General features: G+C 38.3%; 2 pseudogenes; both read left to right on the top strand.

Moving 5' to 3' along the window:
- Positions 1-4,997: 4,997 nt before the first annotated feature.
- On the top strand, positions 4,998-7,731 carry LOC108867778 (annotated as a pseudogene).
- A 1,537-nt stretch (positions 7,732-9,268) lies between these two features.
- Positions 9,269-16,701, top strand: LOC103955348 (annotated as a pseudogene).

Here is a 16,701-nt window from a genome sequence, read left to right as displayed (position 1 = left end):
ATATATAAAACAGTGTCTCCTAATAATTTGCTCCTTTTAGTTTCTTATCTCAAACTCAACTGTAAAAGTAACCTAAAACCAGTGGGATATGTATATCCCAAAAGTCAAAGCAGTACCCGTTAAAACGCACCTGACCAAGTATCATACGTTAAACGAAGCTAGGTCAGGAGACTAGGACGACCTTCGGGGCCATGGATCACACAAGACCCTTGATGGAGGTATGAACTTTGCTATTTGATTCGTCCCACACAGCACAATTTTCTGTTTTGAAAGTTAAAAGAAGTTCAACTTACCTGGGGTAATTCTAGGGATTGCAACGGGACAGATTAGGTTCAGATGTGTTATCCACATAACTGAACCCGTTTGTTTTCTCGGTACCCGAAACCGTAAAAAACCCGAACGAGTATTCCCCGTAACCAAATTCGTTGGGTAAAGGACTCCCCATAAGGTAACGGTTTTTCCGTTATGAACCGACCAAGAATTACGCACCACACTAAGTTTGAAAAATAATCCTACACCCCAATATCAGGCATCCAATTAAGCAGAGCCCCTTACAAGTTATGGCAATTATAATGTGATGATAACATCAAGAACCACTAACAAGTAACAAACGTTTAATTTAATTTCTGGTCCTTAATTGGTACACCCTCATATCCTTTACACCTTAAAACACGCATACAGACAGAGAAGAAAGAGAAGGATTAGCTATTAGCTACTGATGCTGAAGCCGTAGTAAATGTCACAACCCACACAAACATAACCAAAAATAAAAACCAAATTAAAGAAAAATAGAACCTAGCTAAGCTATAAGACAAAGAAGAAATCTCCTTAGATAAAAAAGACTTAATGATATGCACCATTGGTTGTTGGAAGATCTGACGACCACGCGGTAAACGCCGGGTTCCAGTAACCCATTTCGCCACCGCCAACCACCGGAGCCGAATCCAAAATCGATGACCAACAATGAAACCGTTTTGTTGGTGATGGCTTGGAGGTGGCTGATTTTGGTTGTTATTGTTTCTCCAGAAAGAGCTGCACAGACCAAGTGAAGGAGCTGCACAGAACAAATAGGATTCCTTCCCAAAATTGAAGTATTGAACCATTTTTCTAACCTTCGAGTTCTTCCAGATTTCATGATTCATTGAAACTTGAAATCATTAAAAATTTTAGAATAAAGATATAAACCATTGAAGTTTGCACTGCACTTTCAAGACCCCTGGAGTCTCCCAAGAAGTATTAAAGTTGCTGGAGAAAAAAAAAAAAAAGATTTCATTTTTTTATAAATAAAAATGTTTATATTTTTTATTAAAGAATGAAAACGGGACGGGTTCGGTACGGATTCAGAGCGGATACTCCTATAATCATAACCAAATCTGAAACAATTTATCCAACGGTTACCCATAACCGTAAAAAACCTGAAATTTGATCCCCGAAACAAAACTGTTTGGGTTAGTTACCTGCGGGGATCGAATTTGACAGATTAAATTACCATCCCTAGGTAATGCATTTGTTTGCATCAGGCCAATGGGGGCCAGATCAATGAAATACCTGATTGTGTTCTATCATATATTGTGTCTATTAACAACCAAAGATTTGGTTAGAACCCGCCTACTGTCGAAAAGATGGCTAATTTCCTGGGAATCAAGGAGAAATCTTAATTTCGATTTTCCCAACATGTTCAATCATGGTCTTCCTCCAGATGCACTAAAAAGTGATGCGCAGGCCGAAAGGTTCTTCCCCCACGGTAGATACTATGATCAGATTCATGAGGAATTTGCGAAACGAGTTCAACAATTCTTGCAGACTTTTCCAGGACCAAAGATAGATTCCTTGAGGACCACTCTCTATGATTGTTTTTATAAGTATGAACACATTTTTTATGATTGGTTTACTCTTGCATTTGGAAGGGGAGTTGAAGAGATGGATATGTTCCCACACCCGCGACTTACTAGACTTTATAGGCAGCCGGAGACGAGTTACTTGTTTCCCAAGTGGCTTTTACATATATCTAACAAAAAAACTGTTTCGAATTTGAAGTATTTATCTGTGCAGCGCTATGTGCTCCTTGAATCTCTGCCGCGATTGAACAATTTGAGAACTCTTCGACTGTATACTACATCAGTCGCTAAACTTATCGCATTCTAAATTTTTTATAGCGACGTTGGAAGAACTAAACCAAATGTTTACAATTGCACTATTGCGTATTATCCTGGTTGTGCAGACGTATTTACTACTACAGCAACAAAAGACACATCTACCCTTGAACGTCTTTAGCTTGTCTTAACCCATTCTAATCGAGATTCATGAGTATTGATTTTTCGTTACTTACAAATGATTAAGAATCGTTCGAGTGGTTATAATCATTTCCTGTATCTGAGTTGAGATAGGAAAATATTGCCATACGCTCCTAGTACAAGTTCATGTACAAGTGGAGATTTTGGTGATGTACGATGATTATTGATTGACTTCACAAGTCAATTCGTGTTCCGTTGGTCCAAATGGACAAGATTTTACACATCTTGGTAAAAGTGCCCAATCGTGAATCCATTGGATCTTCTGACATTTCAATCAATACCTACTATGACGGTAATTCCATTTTTACCCCTATGTACTGAAAGGCATTCCAATTAACCTTGGGTACATGTCTACCCTACTACACTTCGTATTGCCTTGAAAATGATGCACTGTCTAAGAGAATCGTTGACGTTGGAAGTGCAGTCGTGACCATTAATTACTCAATCACCCAAGAAATACTCAGTTGAACAAATCTTATCGTGGTGATTGATTATCTCGAAAACTACCGTTGTAGTTGATGTTATGCATTCGATCCAGTTTTCTCATACACTAGATTTGATGGGCTTGCTTTGATCCTCAAATTCTCGAGTATTTTTCTAGCCTTCTTGACGTAGTTACTTTTCACTAAGTTCTAGAGAACTTCACTATGGATTTACTTGCCAAGGCATTGCAGACTACGTTGGCTCAATTACATGGCAGGTGTGCCACTATTGTATCTCTTCGTGAAGCAAGTTTTACTACTAAGTTTTGGAGAAGTCTTCTTGAAGACCACATGTAGTAAGTTTTGTCGTCGGCTACATTTCACCCTCAGACTAACGGTTAGTCTGAATGATTTAACGGGACCTTCATGGTGTGTTACGTTTATATGCTCTATATTTGTAGCAAGATCGTATTAGACACTTATTTCTGTTAGAACTGCTTGTAACTACGGTTACAATTTTTGGTCTTGTTTGTGACACATTTGAGGCGTAGTTTGAAGATTCTTCTGTTAGCACTTGTTTGACAGAGGAGTTTTATGAACAAGTGTTCAATTGTGAGAGTTCACAATATAGAATTGTTTTATTGTTGTTGTTGCCAAGGGGGTAGTGTGTGAGCACGGTAGAGACTTGACCGGACGTTGTTTGTGTAATTCCCAATGGGGCATGATGGTAGTATTGCACCCTCGGAAATTTGTTACTTACTTATCATGATAATAGTGAGTTGTCGATATCGTGGGCTGCAGACCATAATATCAAGGACTTATTTATTGGATTCATTAAGCAAGTAAATAGGTAGGTCCTTTTACATTAGTGTACTTACTTGTGTTTGTTGTATTTTACCTATTTATTACTTGGGCTTGACCTAAGAATATTATGTACTTACTTTTGGAGTACGCGATGCGGGAATGTAATAGAAAAATCCTATGTTCAGTTTTGCTATCAGTACACTAAACCTTATGTTGTTATATATATGTATTTTTGATGGGATGTTAGTACATATAAATATTTTCGACGTTTTGTTTTTACGAAAACTATTATATTATAGTATTGTACTGAAGAAGAAGGAAAGTATGAGTTGGGGGCATGAAAAAGAAAGTATGGCACTCCAATCGCGACGGAGTGGCATCTCTTTTTGTACAACAACGGGGGTAGATTGTGACAACCCGTCCCTACTTTTCACTGTAATTTCTTTTCCATTGGTGTGAACTTTTTAGACAAAAGTGGAATCTAACGTGGACGTGGTTGTCGACTTTCGGTTTCATTTTCCTGGTTTCATACTAAATTAGTACTCGTTGTCACGAATGCGTGAGCGCGTGTTAGACTCGAGTCAAATCTGTAACGAAAAAGTTACGCTTCATTAGAGTATGTTAGTCACGGATAATTTTGTACACGCATGTACGAATTCACAGTGTCGGAAACTATCAAAAGGATAGATTTGTACATTAAAAATTGAACAAATTCATCCAATCCCTAAAAGGGATCCGGTCCTCTTTCTTTCACACCCATCCACTAATCAACTTTTGCTTTTTCCTTCTTTTCCCCTCCACCACTCACATCCTTTCCCTCAATGTGGGCAACCAATCAAAAGTCATCACCAATCAGATTTTACCCAAAAATCCGTCCTCAACTCACAGCACTCAAACTTCACTCTCTCAAACCCTTTCTCCTTTCTCTGCACACGCAGAGGGGCCGAAAGGCCATGCACCAACCCCAGTCACCATCACTCGACTTCTCCGGAGAGTTAGACCGTCGGACCACCACCGTGCCCTGTCCTTCTCTATTCTGTAAGCTTAGACCGTGAGCAATGAGCATCAACCATGAGTGGGGCTTGCACTGCACAGTGGCCACTGCCACTGTTCATCATCTTCTCCAATGAGTTCTTGTCGAGTTCGACCAAGGTAAGGTCTCTGGACACTAGTTTTGAATTCCTCTCATCGAATTTGTGGATGTGTGTCTCATTTTCAGACATCTTCGTTTCGACTACATATCTGTGAGTGGGTAGTATATTCTTTTATATATATATATATCGATGTATTAAAAGCGTGAGGCGTGGGCGAGGCGTCCGAGGTCAAGCCCAACCTAAGCGTGAGGCGTGAGGCGAAGCCTCACGAGATTTAATTATATATATATATATATATATATGTTTTATATATTATACATATAATTGTATAAAAATAATACTATGTAAAATAAACATCTATTCTCAATTTTTCATTCAAATCCATAGTCATTCAAAAGATAATATCATCTAAATTCATCATTCAAAGGTAATATCATCCAAATTCATCATTCAAAAGGTAATACAAACAAAGAAAACAATCATTCATCCAAATCCTATTCATAGAAATCAAAATACAACCAAAGATATCAATCAATCATCCAAATCCTCTTCATCTAAATAAAAGGCATCATCCTCTTCATTGCCAACTCTAGATGACCTTGTAGGGTATGTCATCAATTCATCAAAAGATTCTTCCGAATCATATTCTTCAATGCCCTAAACAATAAACATTAGATGCAAGCATACAGTTAATGAACCAACAATTTATTAATTAATTTATATACCCTTGTAGTCCCGACTACTTAGGCCTAGCATTTTGCATGTAGAAATGTTTGGGTTCAACTAATTGTATCTAAGTGCCAATTTATGGCACACAGTGTAACATTAAATTGTTGATGCATCTAAGTGCCGGTTGGACTGAAACAGTGCCCATCAGCGTTGACAATGAGTTCGGAAAGGGAGTAATACCTTACCTGACTACTGCTTTGCAAGCAGTTGGTGCTCGTGTGCCCTACTGGAGTTTCATTCCATCAGTAGCCACGGATGGAAATTGTAGCAGAGCTTCACAAGTAGATGTCAATGCGAACCAGGGCCTTCATAGTGCATATGTCCCCATCTCTTGGCTCTTGGTTTTTCTCAAAAGCAAAGACTTTGGCATGATGGATGAAGGCTATGTTTGGATAATGACAAATGGGATGACTAACGGTTTTATTTCCTCGAGTTCTTCTGTCGACATAGATGACATGCAAGGGGTGTTGGGTTTAAAAACTCATGTTCCCATTACAAAAGAGCTTGAAAGTTTCAGAGCTAGATGGCAAACAAAATTCCGACAAGACAATCCAACTATCTCTAGTGTTAACTGGATGTTTTTGGATTGTGGGCGTATGATGCCGCTTGGGCACTAGCCACGGCAGCTGAGAAGGTTGGAACAACAAACTTCCGCTTCCAGAAGATGAACAATTCTGGCAATTCCACTGGTTCGGAGAGATTAGAGGTCTCTCAAAGTGGTACTGAACTTGTCCGAGAACTAACAGGTACAAGATTCCGAGGTCTTCAGGAGATTTCAGCCTTGTTAATAGGCAACTACAATCATCAACTTTTCAGGTAGTTAATGTGAATGATAATGGGGAAAGAGGGATTGGATGTTGGACACCCACAAATGGACTTGTAAGAAACATTAAATCGGACAAAAATACAAGCAGACACTCTACGTCTAATGCCATTCTTGGACCTATTATGTGGCCTGGAGACACCACCTCGGTTCCAAGGGGTTGGCAGATTAGTGCGAATGGGACCTTAAGAATTGGAGTCCCGCTGAGGTATGACGACTTTGTAACTGTCAAACATGATCCAAGCACTAACACAACGAATATCAGTGGATACTGCATTGATGTCTTTACTGCGGTAATAGAAGCATTGCCGTACCCTGTTCCTTGCGAGTTTCATCCCTTTGCAAGGCCTGATGGTAGTGCTGCTACTTACGATGGTTTGGTCTATCAAGTAGTTATTGGGGTAAAAACTCTTATTCTAAGCTTTATTTTTTCCCATTATTACTTCATATTTTTATTCTATGAAAAACATCGATTCAAATGTTAAAACATTAGCAATTTTACTTGACGATAAACTCAGGCCCTATTATTCTAGCGAAGAATTGGATAAACTTCTTCGCAACGGGAATGAAAATGGAGGTATTTCTGCTGCTTTTGAAGAAACTCCCTACATGAAACTTTTTATTGCAACGTATTGCTCAGAATATACCCTTGTTACACCCCCATTCAACTCTGATGGGTTTGCATTTGTAAGTTCCCCTTGTTTCTCTGTCTGGGCTTCTCTCCTTCAATTAATACATATTTTCTAACGCTGGATTTTTTTTTCTTTGGGTTATATGAAGGTCTTTCAAAAAGGTTCACTTCTCACGCGTGATATTTCAACTGCAATCATCAAAGTGCGCAAGGGAGGTAAAATGAAGGCCATCGAAGATAAGTGGTTCAAGAAATATGAAAGTTGTTCAAACTCCAACACTGCGGAAAGTTCCAACACTCTTAGTCTCGATAGCTTTTGGGGCCTCTTCATCGTTGCTGGTGTTGCTTCATCACTAGCTATCCTCATATTTACAGCTATGTTCCTGTATGCGCATAGCCACATCTTGACACGCGCAGATTCAGAAGCCTCATTTTGGACAAGAATTCAAGAAATATTAGGAGTATATTACGGAAATGACCTCACTTTAGATACTTCTAAGAATAGCACGCTGCAAAATAGTGATCATGGTATAGCTGCGGCTGAATCTCCACCAAACAGCAGCTGTCCCCCTAGGTCATACTCAAGCTTTTCCGACCCCGCTGGACCGCACATTGTTCATCAAGAGCTGGTGGAAACTCCTAATTCTTCCGTGCATGGTGGTGATCGGAGTCCCAATGGTCAAACAACCCAAGACAGTAGTACTCATGAATATGGTATTGAGTTAACTTCCTTCCCAAGTGATGAGAGACAGACCTAAACCCTAAATTAGAATAGACTATTGCCCAAGAAAACTATTGATTATTGTGTCAATATTTAGGGGAAAAAAGAAAAAACCTTAGCATAATTGGGAATATTTCCAACTTATCATGTGTCTAGAGAAATGCAAATATATTTTCGATTAATGTTAGTGTCTTTCAATAATTAGATACATCAACCCACTCATCATATAATAATCAGCAATGGAATATGAGTGTGTTGAGTAATCTCAACTACATTTCTTGAATTTTAACTGGCCCCGAATTCCATATGCTAGAAGAAAGATGACTTATTTTTAGCCACGCGTCTTGAAACTCGATTTTTTAATCTCATTTTACTCTCTGTAACTCAAAAGTCACCACTTCACTCCTTGAAACTCAAAATTCATTTCATCTTGCTACCTGGAACTTGATTTTGATCTCAGTTTGCCCCTTGAAACTTAAAAGTTGTCTTTTTAAAACTCAAAATTCGCTCTCCATTGCCTTAAAATGTTAATTTCTTATGTGGATTTGATTTGGGTGAGTTAGACTAATCATTTTTGTTTTTTCATCTCTTCAATTTCTTTTAAACTTAATATTCTATAATTGTTGAATGTTGACGCATAATGAAATTTATAATCATATTTATTGCACATGCAACATAATCTTAGTGGGTGTTGGTCCCACACATATTTTAGGAAGCGTAGTTAAAAATAAGCCAAAAAAGATTAGACAAAGCATTAGAATGCAATTAAAACTACAGAGTTAGACAAGTTTTTCCACACATAAAAAAGATAAAATTAAGTCTAACAAAATTGAAATAATAGACAAATTAAAGAAGAAGATGATTGTTCATCATCTTCTTGCCCTCCCACCCGAGGAGGGTGAACTTTGACCACCTTTTGAACCCCAGACCTGGGCTTTTATTACTATCACTTAACCACAATAGCCTGGGAAATGCAGTAGTTATCCTGCTATTCTTGCTGCTTAAACTGCTTCTGCTTTGAGGAGCTGAAGTAGTTAAATTCTGAAACGGATGAATAAACTTTGCTTTAAAATCTAAAATGGTCTGTGGATGTCCATATCAATTGGGAAATTTTGGGTTTAAGGGTGAAGGAAATGGAGTCACTGTTTTTTCTTGGCATTTGAAGGAAATATTCATGGAAGCAATCAGGCTTTACTATCCATCTTGCACTCCTACTGTGTAAGATGGGTCTGTAGACAGTGGATTATAATGGAGTTATGGCTCCACGAGGAGGGCGCAGTATTGGTTGATGCAGCCATGACAGAGATAACAAAAAGGAAACTACCTCAAATTCTTGTAATAGTAGCTTAGCTACGGTCAAACTTGTGCCCCTTGATTTTGCTTTATTTACTCATTGCTACCACCAAATCTGTGTTGGGCTTGGGTTTGGGCACCCCCTTTCTCTTTCATGACTCGATTTTGCTAGATTTACAACTCTACCACTGAGTTGAGTTTTGGTTTTTGGGCCCAACGTGAGATTCGGTGTTGGTTTGTGCAGTGGCTGACACGGCCCATTGAAGAGGTTCAAGGCCTGAAAGGCAGCATGCCCTTTTTACCCTCTCTGCATTCTAAATCCAACGGATGGACTGAAATTTGGCAGCTAGCCGCATGGATATATTCCTCATCTTCTTCTTACCAACCATGTATTAGGTACAGTTTTGGATAGAGTCGTGGAAAAGAGAAGCTGAAATCTGGAAAGGCTAGTATCACCTTATATTCTTTTGTTTTATAGTTTGTTTTGTCAGAAGCTTTAAGAACAACTTACAATTTGCTTAGTGAAATGACTGTTACTTTCGTTTGTGTTTTATTTTTGCATATACGTTGAAAGGCTAATTTTATGCAAATTCAATATTAGACAAGCGTACAACAGAATCTCTAATTCAAAAGTAAAATTGTATACGAGCAGAGGTAATAATGAGCATTCCCTGTAAGGTTGTATAAAGTTGGCCAGGCCAAATTTTCTTTATGCTGGGATATATTTAGCAGCATTAACCTATTTGAAAACTTAGATTTGCACAAACACAACATAATCTTTGCGAAAGGATGTATTTGACCGACATATTATATCATATATATTAACAGATAAGCAATGCTCTAGCAGGAGCCGACACAAAAGACTTGATGAGGAAGCTATCAAAATTTATTTATGATGAAGAGAAAGCTCCTGAGATGAGGTTTTTATTGTTCCCTATTTCATCTTAGTTTTAAGCAATGAGAAGGGTCTTTATGATAGTTTCTAGATATGTAGATTGGGAAATTATCATTAAACTAAGATTTTTCGTGCACTTCCAAGGCCATTATGTGTGGGTTGTACTTTATCTTTAGTGTGCTATTTGTTTTTTTTTAAGTGGGAACTTTGATTGTTCAAAGTCCTAGAAGAATAGAAGATTACTTCATTTTTTTGGCCTTTGAATATGAATTTCCAAATTTAAGCCTCATCATATTCTAATGAGGACATAAGCGGAAATTACTCATGTATATCTTGGATAATACATTCACCACCCGCAGCAAAGTATGGGGCATCTTCTAGTGAGTCTTCTAAAATCCTTTCAAATCCATGAATGTTTGTATTAGGAGTCCTTTTTTTTTTTTTTTTTTTTTTTTTTTTTACATCCTTTCAAATCCATATAGACTTTGCAGAATCTTACATGACTCTAAAATCTTTCACTTAAACCAAGTCGTTTAAAATCCCTTCAATGTCTCTTTGACTCCACCCCACTTCGACATTGTTGGTGGATCATCCCTTCGCCATCTGGAGGTGATGATTGTTTCTACGAAGAGAATGTTAGAATTTTGGCCCTTAAATTCACTGTGTTCAAATATTGCAGCTTAAGAATGCCATCTTTTTCATCAATGCTCCCCAATTGACAAAGACATTATTCCGCACATGGGATCCTGTAACTTCACAATTTGCTGATTTTTATGTGCTTCAAAATCTCTCCCTGCTCTTATTTTTTTCTGATGAGGTAAGCTAAATAAGATTATTGTATGACCATTCCAGAAAATTACTCTTTCAGGCCCCTGGAAGCTACAATATCCATGGATCATGAAGAAGAATCTTCGTTGGAGGTATGCTAATGTTACTTACATATCAGAGGTATGCTAATGTTTCTTACATATCATTACTTTGTAAGACGCTGTGTTTTAAATTTTTACTACCAACAGATTTAAGCTTGCAGTTTGTTGGTTGTAAATTTAGCAGCTTTCATCTCCATGCATGAACCTGAAGCTTTTCAGAAAGAATACGTTCTCCAAAGCTTGGTAATACCAGTTCCTCCATCCCTCGCAAAACACGAGTGAGCCAAATGACAACTTCAAGGCCAACAACATATGCAATTTCAACACTCAGAACATCCCAATTAATCTCATTGCCTGAATTCAAATCGCTTCCATTTAACATTCAACTGCATTGGGTATCCCGGACATCCAATGCCTCGGTATAATTTATTGGATCGCAGAATGAGAACAAACGTTCTTCAAGAAGCAGGAGATAATATCCGTTATTTGATTGTATCCAAGGTTTAAAACCACTAATTTTGTGCAGTTGGCAACAGATTCAGGAAGCTGACGTTTGAATTTGATTTGATTTCCACTGACGTGTAGAGTTTCTTGGAACGATCCCATTGAGAATTGCTTGAAAGAGACAAGATTCTGGTATTCATCAAGAATTCACCAATGTCGGTATGCTAGAGCTACGATAAGTGACTTGTTTAATTCATACATGGCACCAGAAAGAAAACATGAAATTGGTTTTTTCTTTTAGCAGAAAGTGTGAATTGAAAGTTCTGGCCAGCCCCAGAGATTTACTTCAAAAAATGAAACTACAATCTCCATGGATCACAAAGAAGAAGCTTCATTGGAGGTAACTTTTTTTAGGTGACGTTGTGTTGATACCAGTTAATCAAATTTTTTTACTGTCGTCAAGTATGCAATTACAAAACTCTTAGAGCAAAACCCAGAAGTTGCATTTACCTTTCTGATACTGTAATCAAGGTTTTTCTTCCTTCTTTCCCTCTGAGAAAGAAGTACGAAAAAACTACTAGTGTAAAAATATCACTATGGAGTATAAACTACGCTGTTGATTAATTTAATTCAGAAGACCAAGTCTCCTGCTAATTTGGGGTTTGAATTGAATTCGAACGTATGGGCTGATGCATGACAAGAGTGGATATTTACTTAAGATGCTGAGGTGCTACTGACCTTTGATATTTTTTAGGTCAAGACTCTAGACGAGCTGAAGCGGTGGATGTAGCTAGGGTGAAACTCTATTGTTGACTCACTACATCCACCACATTATTAGACTTGTGAGATCGTTTATGTGCCACATCAACACACAAACAAAATTATCGACTAAATTCAGACGAAAAGACCACATTTGATGTGCGGTGGTCAAAGTCATTTATATTTATTGATTTTTATTGTTAGAGACCAAACTGACGAGTTTGGTCAAATCAAAATACTGTGTTAGTCAATTCTCTTCCTGTATACAAAACGAAAAACCATACACGCTTGTTTCTTAAGAATGAGGATGAAACTTCTTCGAATTCCCTCCTGATCAACAACTAGTGACTCAATGGTAAGGGAAAACTTCCTTATGGTCTACAGCATCAATTTATTCCAAACCATTTAAAAGAGCATACGAACATGACCAATAATTATATGATCAACCCTGTTTTTCTTGTCTTCATCTTACTCTTCTTCTTTTCCAGGTTTGGTCAAACCTTTCAAAAAATTTAACCATTTGCCAATTATAACTTTTAAACCCAAAAGTTGCATTAATTTACTTTGTGAGGAAAGGTCCTACATCGGAAGTTAAGCAAGCCCATTCACGAGAGTTTAAGGAGTTGGATTACTTCATATTCTCAATTGATTTTGTGGTAAAACCTGAACCTTGACTTCCCATCTAAAAAACCAGTACAAGAAAACTACTTAGTATGAAAAACCATGCCAGCTTGTTTCTTAGGAATGAATAGGAAATTTCTTTGAAATACCTCCTCATCAGCAGTCAGTGATTCAGCAGTAAGGGACACTTCTTCGTTTGAAATATTCAAATTGACCGTTGTTACATTCAAAATCCTACTATCATCTTATAAATAAGTTTCTTAGTCTCCCTCACCCCCGGCCATGAATTCCAAACCTTCCAAGAGAGAGTATTCAAACATGACAAAAAACCCTATGATCAAACCCGTCTTTCTTTTCTTCCTATTCTTTATGATTTTCTTCGTCAGGGCACAAAACACAACATTAATCCCAGTACATGTGGGAGTGGTTCTTGACTTGGACGCCGGGTTTGGGAAAATGGGGATGAGCTGCATTGACATGGCCTTCGCCGACTTCAACGCCTCTCATGCAGGCTACAATACGAGGCTGGTCATGCACAAAAGGGACTCTGCAGAAGATGACATTGTTGCAGCTACTGCAGGTTCTTTCTCTACCTCTTCTCTTTTTTGCGTGTTATTTTTTCTTCTCTTAAATATGTTTCACTATCTATTAGAATATTAAAGGTGTTGATTCCCAATTGGTTCAAATAGTCGGGCTCTTCCATGTTATTTGGTGTGGTTCGGTACTTTCACTTGGAGATGCTAAATGTCTGTGATCTGTCAAATCTTTTGGCTTGCTACTGTTTTTTGGCTGCCGTCAAATCTGTTTCAGTTTTCTACAACTTTACTCAATAATTTTATTGTTGATGTTTTATATAAGTTTGTTGTTATACCATAAATGAATGTTATAATACCTTTTTTTATATATGTGCTATCAAATTTCGAATTTTGTTAACTAATAAGTGCGCGTTGTTCTTGTTCTTCTTCAATTCATATATCTTTAATTTTGTTTGTTTTCTAAAATTGCTCGAACGTGGCTCATCCACCTGGTCGGTTAGGCTTAGTTGGGTAGAACCAAGTTTGTTTGGATCTGGTTGGGTTGGATTTATACCGTGTTCAACCATTATAATTTTCTAGAAATGCTTATTTCTAGCTGAAGTTACATCAGAGTTTAATTAATTTCCATTTTTCACCTTTGAAACAGCTCTAGACTTGATTAAAAATGAGAAAGTGCGAGCCATCATAGGGTTAGAATCATCAATGCAAGCCAGCTTTGTAATTAAGCTTGGAAATAAAGCTCAGGTGCCCATAATATCATTTTCCGCAACAAGCCCTTCTCTTCAGGGTTCATACTTTTTCCGAATTGCGCAGAATGACTCATCTCAAGTTAAAGCCATTAGTAGTGTCATCCAGGCCTTTGATTGGACTGAAGCAGTGCCCATCAGCATTGACAATGAGTTCGGAAAGGGAGTAATACCTTACCTGACTACTGGATTGCAATTTGTTGGTGCTCGTGTGCCCTACTGGAGTTTCATTCCTTCAATCGCCACTGATGAGGAAATTGTTGCAGAGCTTCGCAAGTTGATGTCAATGCGAACCAGGGTCTTCATAGTGCATATGTCCCTATCTCTTGGGTCTCGGTTTTTCTCAAAAGCAAAAGACTTTGGCATGATGGATGAAGGCTATGTTTGGATAATGACAAATGGGATGACTAACAGTTTTATTTCCTCGAGTTCTTCTGTCGACATAGATGACATGCAAGGGGTGTTGGGTTTAAAAACTTATGTTCCCATTACAAAAGAGCTTGAAAGTTTTAGAGCTAGATGGCAAACAAAATTCCGACAAGACAATCCAACTATCCCTAGTGTTAAACTGGATGTTTTTGGGTTGTGGACGTATGATGCCGCTTGGGCACTAGCCATGGCAGTTGAGAAGGTTGGAACAACAAACTTCCGCTTCCAGAAGATGAACGATCTGGCAATTCCACTGGTTCGGAGAGATTAGAGGTCTCTCAAAGTGGTACTGAACTTGTCCGAGAACTATCAGGTACAAGATTCCGAGGTCTTTCAGGAGATTTCAGCCTTATTAATAGGCAACTACAATCATCAACTTTTCAGATAGTTAATGTGAATGATAATGGGGAAAGAGGGATTGGATATTGGACACCCAAAAATGGACTCGTAAGAAACATTAAATCGGACAAAAATGCAGGCAGACACTCTACTTCTAATGCCAGTCTTGGACCTATTATATGGCCTGGAGACACCACCTCGGTTCCAAGGGGTTGGCAGATTAGTGCGAATGGGACCTTAAGAATTGGAGTCCCAGTGAAAGAAGGGTTTGAAGAAATTCTGAGTGTGAAATATGATCCAAGCACTAATACAACCAAGGTCACTGGATACTGCATAGATGTCTTTACTGCGGTAATAGAAGAATTGCCGTATTCTGTTCCTTACGAGTTTCATCCCTTTGCAAGGCCTGATGGTAAGAAAGCTGGTAGTTACAGTGATTTGATCTATCAAGTATTTCTCGGGGTAAAAACTCCTATTCTAAGCTTTCTTTATTTCAGATTACATTCTTGATTTAGCAAAACTTTTCAATTGAAACTTTGGCCTTTTTACTTGACAGAACTATGACGCTGCAGTCGGAGATTTTACCATTAGATCAAATAGATCCTTGTTTGTTGACTTTACATTGCCATATATAGATTCCGGGGTATCAGTGGTCGTGCCTATGAAGGGAAACAATGGTGCGAAAAACACCTGGGTGTTCTTGAAGCCTTTGAGTTGGGACCTTTGGGTAACCAGCGGCTCCTTTTTTATTTTCATTGGTTTTGTGGTCTGGTTTCTTGAACACCCAAAAAACAAAGACTTTCAGGGGCGTGCACATCACCAAATTGGCGCAAGTATGTGGTTCTCCTTCTCAACCATGGTTTTTGCACATCGTAAGTTCCTTCATGATTAATTACACTTTACTGGTAATTAATATTTTTAAAACAAATCGATATATACTCTGTGAATCCAGTCTTAAAAAAGTAAATCCAAATGGTAAATGGGTTTTCTTTTGAATTTTAAATCAGGGGAGCGAGTAGCGAGCAACTTGGCTAGGTTTGTAGTGGTCATCTGGTGCTTTGTTGTCCTCATACTCACTCAAAGCTATGCAGCTAGTTTAACGTCATTTTTAACAGTCCAACAGCTCAAACCAGTCGTTACTGATTTAAACCATCTCATGAGGAACGGGGACTATGTTGGCTTCAAAGCAGGTTCTTTTATTTATGGAATTCTGAAACAGCTAGGATTTCAGGATGATAAATTTAGGACCTATAAATATGAAGAAGAATTGGATGAACTTCTTCGCAAGGGGAATGAAAACGGAGGTATTTCTGCTGCTTTTGATGAAACGCCCTACTTGAAACTTTTTGTTTCAACTTATTGCTCAAAATATACCATTGTCGAGCCAACATTTAAAGGCGATGGCTTTGCATTTGTAAGTACACTTGTTTCTCTTTCTGGGCTTCTCTCCTTTAACTAGTACATGTTTTCTGGTGTGGGACTTATTTTTCCTTTGGCTTACCTGCAGGTCTTTCCGAAACGTTCGCTTCTCACGCACGATTTTTCAACAGCAATCACTAAAGTGCACGAGGGAGATAAAATGAAGGCCATCGAAGATAAGTGGTTCAAGAAAAACGAAAGCTGTTCAAACTCCAACCCCGTGGAAAGTTCCAACACTCTTAGTCTTGATAGCTTTTGGGGCCTCTTCATCATTGCTGGTGTTGCTTCATCACTAGCTATCCTCATATTTACGGCTATGTTCCTCTATGAGCATAGCCACATCTTGACACGCGCAGATTCCGAAGCCTCATTTCGGACAAGAATTCATGAAATATTAAGAGTATATTATTACGGAAAAGACCTCACTTCCGATGCTTCTACGAAGAGCACGCTGCAAGATAGTGATTATGGTATAGCTGCGGCTGAATCTTCACCAAACAGCAGCTGTCCCCCAAGGTCATCATCAAGCTTTTCCGACCCCGCTGGACCGCACATTGTTCATCAAGTGCTGGTGGGAACTCCTAATTCTTCCGTGCATGGTGGCGATCTGAATCCCAATGGTCAAGCAACCCAAGACAATAGTACTCATGAATATGGTATTGAATTAACTTCCTCCCCAAGCTATGAGAGACAGACCTAAACCCTAAATTAGACTAGACTATTGCCCAAGAAAGCTATTGATTCAGAGTAAATTATTTTGTAAATATATATTCTCCCTATATTGTTTTTCTTATCTTAATTGATGATTTATGATATGCAAAGGGAGTTGAAGA

Source organism: the organism of the source record quoted next, unplaced genomic scaffold (assembly GCF_019419815.1).
Source record: "Pyrus x bretschneideri cultivar Hongxiangsu unplaced genomic scaffold, Pyrus_bretschneideri_v1 Contig1, whole genome shotgun sequence".
NCBI lineage: Eukaryota > Viridiplantae > Streptophyta > Magnoliopsida > Rosales > Rosaceae > Pyrus > Pyrus x bretschneideri.
Note: the sequence above shows the minus strand (reverse complement) of the source record. Positions and strands in the feature narration are given on the sequence as shown.